This window comes from Cherax quadricarinatus, chromosome 30 (assembly GCF_038502225.1).
Source record: "Cherax quadricarinatus isolate ZL_2023a chromosome 30, ASM3850222v1, whole genome shotgun sequence".
In the NCBI taxonomy this organism is placed as follows: Eukaryota; Metazoa; Arthropoda; class Malacostraca; order Decapoda; family Parastacidae; genus Cherax; species Cherax quadricarinatus.
In genome coordinates, this window is record NC_091321.1 from 26,537,457 (window position 1) to 26,543,946 (window position 6,490).

At 43.0% G+C, this 6,490-nt stretch overlaps 2 non-coding genes across 2 annotated transcripts; both read right to left on the reverse strand.

Annotated features, from left to right (window-relative positions):
* Positions 1-1,074: 1,074 nt before the first annotated feature.
* Positions 1,075-1,148, reverse strand: TRNAN-GUU (transfer RNA asparagine (anticodon GUU)). The gene has a single exon. It is a non-coding gene; the product is annotated as a tRNA-Asn (tRNA).
* Positions 1,149-5,750: 4,602 nt separating this feature from the next.
* Positions 5,751-5,824, reverse strand: TRNAN-GUU (transfer RNA asparagine (anticodon GUU)). The gene has a single exon. It is a non-coding gene; the product is annotated as a tRNA-Asn (tRNA).
* Positions 5,825-6,490: the final 666 nt, after the last annotated feature.

Sequence of the window (6,490 nt, forward strand, 5' to 3'; positions counted from 1 at the left end):
CTGGGAGTAGTAATGTCTGAGGATCTCACTTTCAAGGATCACAACAGTGCCACGATCGCACGTGCAAAGAAAATGATAGGATGGATAATGCGAACTTTCAAAACGAGAGATGCCAAGCCAATGATGATCCTTTTCAAATCACTTGTTCTCTCTAGGCTGGAATACTGCTGTACATTAACATCTCCATTCAAAGCAGGTGAAATCGCAGATCTAGAGAGTGTACAGAGATCCTTTACTGCACGTATAAGTTCTGTCAAGCACCTTAACTACTGGGAACGCTTGGAAACACTTGACTTGTACTCGTTGGAACGCAGGAGGGAGAGATATATCATAATCTACACTTGGAAAATCTTGGAAGGAATGGTCCCAAATCTGCACACAGAAATCACTCCCTACGAAAGTAAAAGACTGGGCAGGCGATGCAAAATGCCCCCAATAAAAAGTAGGGGCGCCATTGGTACACTAAGGGAAAACATCATAAGTGTCTGGGGCCCAAAACTGTTCAACAGCCTCCCCTCAAGCATTAGGGGAATTGCCAATAAGCCCCTGGCTGCCTTCAAGAGAGAGCTGGACAAATACCTAAAGTCAGTGCCGGATCAGCCGGGCTGTGGCTCGTACGTTGGACTGCGTGCGGCCAGCAGTAACAGCCTAGTTGATCAGGCCCTGATCCATCGGGAGGCCTGGTCATGGACCGGGCCGCGGGGGCGTTGATCCCTGGAATAACCTCCAGGTAAGATTACGAAGGACATACATATACACTTCACAAAGAAATACGTCAGGACAACATGAGATATATAAAGACAATTCTCTTGACAACAAATGTCTTAGAGTGCTTACAGGGAGGAAATTCCGTGGTGGACACTAACTACCCAACTCGTCCAACAGCGTCCGTGCTAAAGCTGAGTAGCAGCAATGAACAAGACAGCAATAGAAGGGAGTTAACAAACTCCCAGGTAAGGAGAGAGCGGGTAAGTGGGACTAGGCAAAAAATAGCGCTAGAGAGGAGTGTGGTCTGTCACAGTAACACCCAGGGCTTATAAATTTAAAAGGAACCACAGCAAATATGAAAACCTTCGCCCCCGGGTGGGCTCGAACCACCAACCTTTCGGTTAACAGCCGAACGCGCTAACCAATTGTGCCACGGAGGCTCGAATTTAGATATAAACTGAACACATAAGATCACAGCACTTGATGACGAAGATGAGTGTATCAGCAGTCAGGCTGAGGACAGCTGTCAGGCGCAAGAGCTCCGGAAGAGTTCAGTTTATTGTAGTTTTTGGAATGACCCTTTCTTGAATTTTCTAATCACTTCTTTTGGTAGGTAAGTTATGTTGACATAGTTGTCTAAGTCCTCGATGTATTGTTTCACGAAATCTTATACTTGCTGTTATGTGAAGATGTCTGAGGGCAACAGAGGTACCTTTAACAGTTGCATAGCAGAGTCGAGAGTAAAGTTCCTTGGCGGACATGGCGTTTATGTTCGTAAGTGTTGTTTGTGTAGAAGTGTAGATTTTTCCAGGTGAGGCCGGGAGTGTGGTCATCGACTTCATCTTCTAGTGTTACTTCGACCTCTTGGTCTTCTGGAAGGGAAGGTAGCGTGATGGGCTCAGTAGTGACAGGGACCATGGCTGGATCAAGGATGAGCTCGTTAGAGTTGGTGGAGGGCGTTTCTACATTTATAATGTCAACACTGGAGGTATCATAGTTGATAATCTTGAGAGTCTGGGTAGAGAAAACGTCAGGAAACATCTTCTCAGGAAGTTTGTCAGCATCGTTGAAAAGACCAATGTTGGAGCTGTTCTAGAGATGGGCATAGATAAGGCAAGTGAGGAATCCTTTTTTTTTTCGTAGATTCCATCTTGAAAGATTGATGATGGATCCACGGTTGTGGAGGTTGAGAAGATAGGTTGTTGGGCTGCTAGTAATATTTTCTGGGTGTTGATCTAGATGCGTGTGATGGCTTCATAGGTCTTTGCCTTTGTGGAGCTAAGTTTCTTTTGTTTCTCAAGCTTCTTGGTTATGATTTCCTTCCTGAGAGGGCACTTGTCTGCAAAAGTTTGATGATCACTCATGGAGTTGAGATATTTCGTCTGGGCGCTTGATGTCTAGTACTCGAGTGTGTCCTTCATTGCCAAAGTTAGAACACAACTTTTCATTGGACAGTCTCTAGCGAGGTGTGTATAAGAGTAGCAGTTCCAGCAGTGGGTGATATAATGGTAGCGATTCAGTTCGATGTTCCCAGGAGAGTCGAAGACCGTCGTTAAATGCTTAAGAGGCAATTTGTATCTCGATATAGCTGATTTTAATCATCGAGGAAGCGGTGCGAATTTTGGTTATCATAGTAGCAGTAGTCCAGTCGTTTTGACCTACGATAAGTTGCTTCATTTCGCTGGTGGATTTTCTGGTGATTTCACGATTTAGCCTCTTGACAAATACCTTTTTTTTTTATCCCTCAAGTCTAGTGAAGGAACTACCTCGAAGTCATGGTTCTTAAGTACGTCCATTGTCGAGGTAGTCATGAACTTCTTATTTCAGCATAACTCTCTCTTATTGTAGCATAACTGCCTCTTAGAATTTTAGCATAACTCTCTCTTATTGCAGTAAATTCTTTTTAAAGGTATCATAACTCCACATAATTGCAGTATAACTCCCTCTTATTGTAATATAACTTCCTTTTGTTGTAACACAACTCTCTCTTGTTGTAGCGTAACTCCCTCTGTCAGACTGAATCTCTGGTTGCTATCACCTTGCCATCCAACACTGACTCAAGCCTTCCTAGCCAGGTTCACAAGCCCAGCACCTGTGGTCTGGTCTGGAGAACCATAGAAAATAGGTTCCTGGTCTCATAATACTACGAGAGTCGTTGCCACCACCACGATTGTTCACAGGAGTGTTGGACACCGCTAGCCACGTAATATATCAGCACTTCGTAAGGAAAGGCTTACTCTAAACTCTTACAGTTTCAGACTATGGAAGGGAAGGGAAATGAATACAAAAACTATCTCTTGTCGTTATATTACACAAAAATACCAGATTAAAAAGGACATAAATATACACTTCACAAAGGAATACGTCAGGATTTTCATAACGAATGAAACACTGGGAGGAGATATATGAAGATAATTCTCTTGACAACAACTGGCCTAGAATGCTTACAGGAAGGAAACTCCGAAGTGAATACCAACTACCCAACTCGTCCGACAACGTCCATACTGAAGCTGTGAGTAGCAGCAATAAACAAGTCAGCAATGAAGGGAAACAAACATCTCATTGGTCAAAAGAGAGGCATATATAGGCTTATCAAAAGAGGGGGATGGTCAGTTAAGAAATCAATATATTCAATTAAAGAGAGAAATAAAGAAAGGAATAAGAAAAGCAAAAAGGGATTATGAGGCTAAGGTCGCAAGTAAGATTAGGGACAAGATTGGCCCACTTAAGAGTAACTCTGGTCAGATCACTGACAGTGATAAGGATATGTGTGAAATTCTCAATACCTACTTCTTCTCAGTTTTCACCCAGGAAAATACTAGCGATATTCCTGAAATAATAGATTATGTGGAACAGGATGATAATAAACTATGCACGGCTGCAGTAACTAGTGACATGGTCCTCAGACAAAAAGAGAATCTAAAACTTAACAAATCCCCAGGTCCTGATGAACTGTTTGCAAGGGTGTTAAAGGAATGTAAAGAGGAACTTAGCATACCTTTGGCTAATCTTAACATATCACTACAAACTGGTATAGTGCTTGATAAGTGGAAAATGGCAAATGTAATACCTATTTACAAGGCAGGTGACAGGTCCTTAGCTTCGAATTATAGACCAATAAGCCTTACCTCAATAATGGGAAAATTTATGGAATCAATAATTGCCGAAGTAATTCGTAGCCATCTTGATAGGCACAGATTGATTAATGAATCTCAACACAGTTTTACAAAGGGGCGTTCCTGTCTTACGAATTTACTAATTTTTTTCACTAAGGTGTTTGAGGAGGTAGATCATGGTAATGAATATGATATTGCGTATTTGAATTTCAGTAAGGCTTTCGATAAAGTTCCACACCAGAGGCTATTGAGGAAACTTGAGGCACACGGAATAGGAGATAAGATAAGATAAGATTTCGTTCGGATTTTTAACCCCGGAGGGTTAGCCACCCAGGATAACCCAAGAAAGTCAGTGTGTCATCGAGGACTGTCTAACTTATTTCCATTGGGGTCCTTAATCTTGTCCCCCAGGATGCGACCCACACCAGTCGACTAACACCCAGGTACCTATTTGCTGCTAGGTGAACAGGACAACAGGTGTAAGGAAACGTGTCGAAATGTTTCCACCCGCCGGGAATCGAACCCGGGCCCTCAATGTGTGAAGCAGGAGCTTTAGCCACCAGGCCACCGGGCCATGGCTGATAAATAGACAGCAGAGAGTTTGCATAAATGGAGAGAAATCAGAATGGGGGTACGTCACAAGCGGTGTTCCTCAGGAGTCAGTGTTGGGCCCGTTGTTGTTCACAATTTACATAAACGACATAGATGAGGGAATAAAGGACACTAGAGCACTCCAGGATGATTTGAATAGACTGATGCAATGGTCGGAGAAGTGGCAGATGCAGTTTAATATTGACAAATGCAAAGTTCTAAATGTTGGACAGGTAAATAACCATGCCACATATAAACTAAATAATGTAGATCTTGTAATAATGTTGGTAGAATTACCGACTATATATAAAGTAAAAGGACACAAGTGCAACTAATGTGCCACAATAAAATGTCACATTAGTTGCACTTGTGTCCTTTTACTTTACAATGTAGATCTTAATACTACTGATTGCGAAAAGGATTTAGGAGTTCTGGTTAGCAGTAATTTAAAACCAAGACAACAGTGCATTAGTGTTCGCAATAGAGCTAACAGAATCCTTGGCTTCATATCTAGAAGTATAAGTAATAGAAGTCCTCAGGTTGTTCTTCAACTCTGTATATCCTTGGTTAGGCCTCATTTAGACTGCTGCTCAGTTCTGGTCACTGTATTACAGAATGGATATAAATGCTCTGGAAAACGTACAGAGGAGGATGACAGAGATGATCCCATGTATCAGAAATCTTCCCTATGAGGATAGACTGAGGGCCCTGAATCTGCACTCTCTCGAAAGGCGTAGAATTAGGGGGGATATGATCGAGGTGTATAAATGGAAAACAGGAATAAATAAAGGGGATGTAAATAGCGTGCTGAAAATTTCCAGCCAAGACAGGACTCGCAGCAATGGTTTCAAGTTGGAAAAATTCAGATTCAAGAAGGATATAGGAAAGCACTGGTTTGGTAATAGAGTTGTGGATGAGTGGAACAAACTCCCAAGTACAGTTATTGAGGCTAAAACGTTGTGTAGTTTTAAAAATAGGTTAGATAAATACATGAGTGGGTGTGGGTGGGTGTGAGTTGGACCTGACTAGCTTGTGATGCTGGGTCTGGTGCAGTGCTCCATCCTTGAGTGGAGGTGACCAGGCTGGGTGGGTCATTGGGCTAATCTGGGGGGGGGGTCATTGGTCTTATCCGGGGGTGGGGGACATGTATCTGCTCCTCATGGGTCAGTACGCCTGTTGCAGTGTTCCTTCTTTCTTATGTTCTTAAATTCTCAGGTAGGGAGAGAGCGGGCACGTGGGACTAGGCGAAAAATAGCGCTGGAGAGGAGTGTGGTCTGTCACAGACACACCCAGTATTTAAATTTAAAAAAAAATCACAAGAAATATGAAAACCTTCGCCCCCGGGTGGGCTCGAACCACCAACCTTTCGGTTAACAGCCGAACGCGCTAACCAATTGTGCCACGGAGGCTCGGTGTCTGCAGTAAACTGAAGACATACGAATATAGCCCTTGATGGCGAAGATGAGAGTATCAGCAGTCAGGCTGAGGACAGCTGTCAGGCGCAAGAGCTTGGGAAGAGTTCAGTTTATTGTAGTTTTTGGAATGACCCCTTCTTGAGTTTTCTAATCACTTCTTTTGGTAGGTAACTTATGTTGGCATAGTTGTCAAAGTCCTCGAAATCTTATATTTGCTATTGTGAAGATGCATGAGGGCAACAGAGGTACCTTTAACAGTTGCATAGCAGAGTCGAGAGTAAAGTTCCTTGGCGGGCATGGCGTTAGTGTTCGTAGGTGTTGTGTAGAACTAGATTTTTCCAGGTGAGACCGGGGGTGTGGTCATCGACTTCATCTTCTGGTCTTACCTCGACCTCTTGGTCTTCTGGAAGTAAAGGTAGTGTGATGGGCTCAGTAGTGGCAGGGACCATGGCTGAATCAAAGATGAGCTCACTAGAGTTGGTGGAGGCCGTTGCTACATTACAGTGTCAGTAATGGAAGTATCATAGTTGATAATCTAGAGCAGTGGTTCCCAACCTTTTCTTACTCCCGCACCCCTATAAAATTTTTGCTCTAACCTCTCAACCCCTACAATTTAAACTTTGTTCAAGGATAAAAGATGTGGAATCATACTAACTTTTA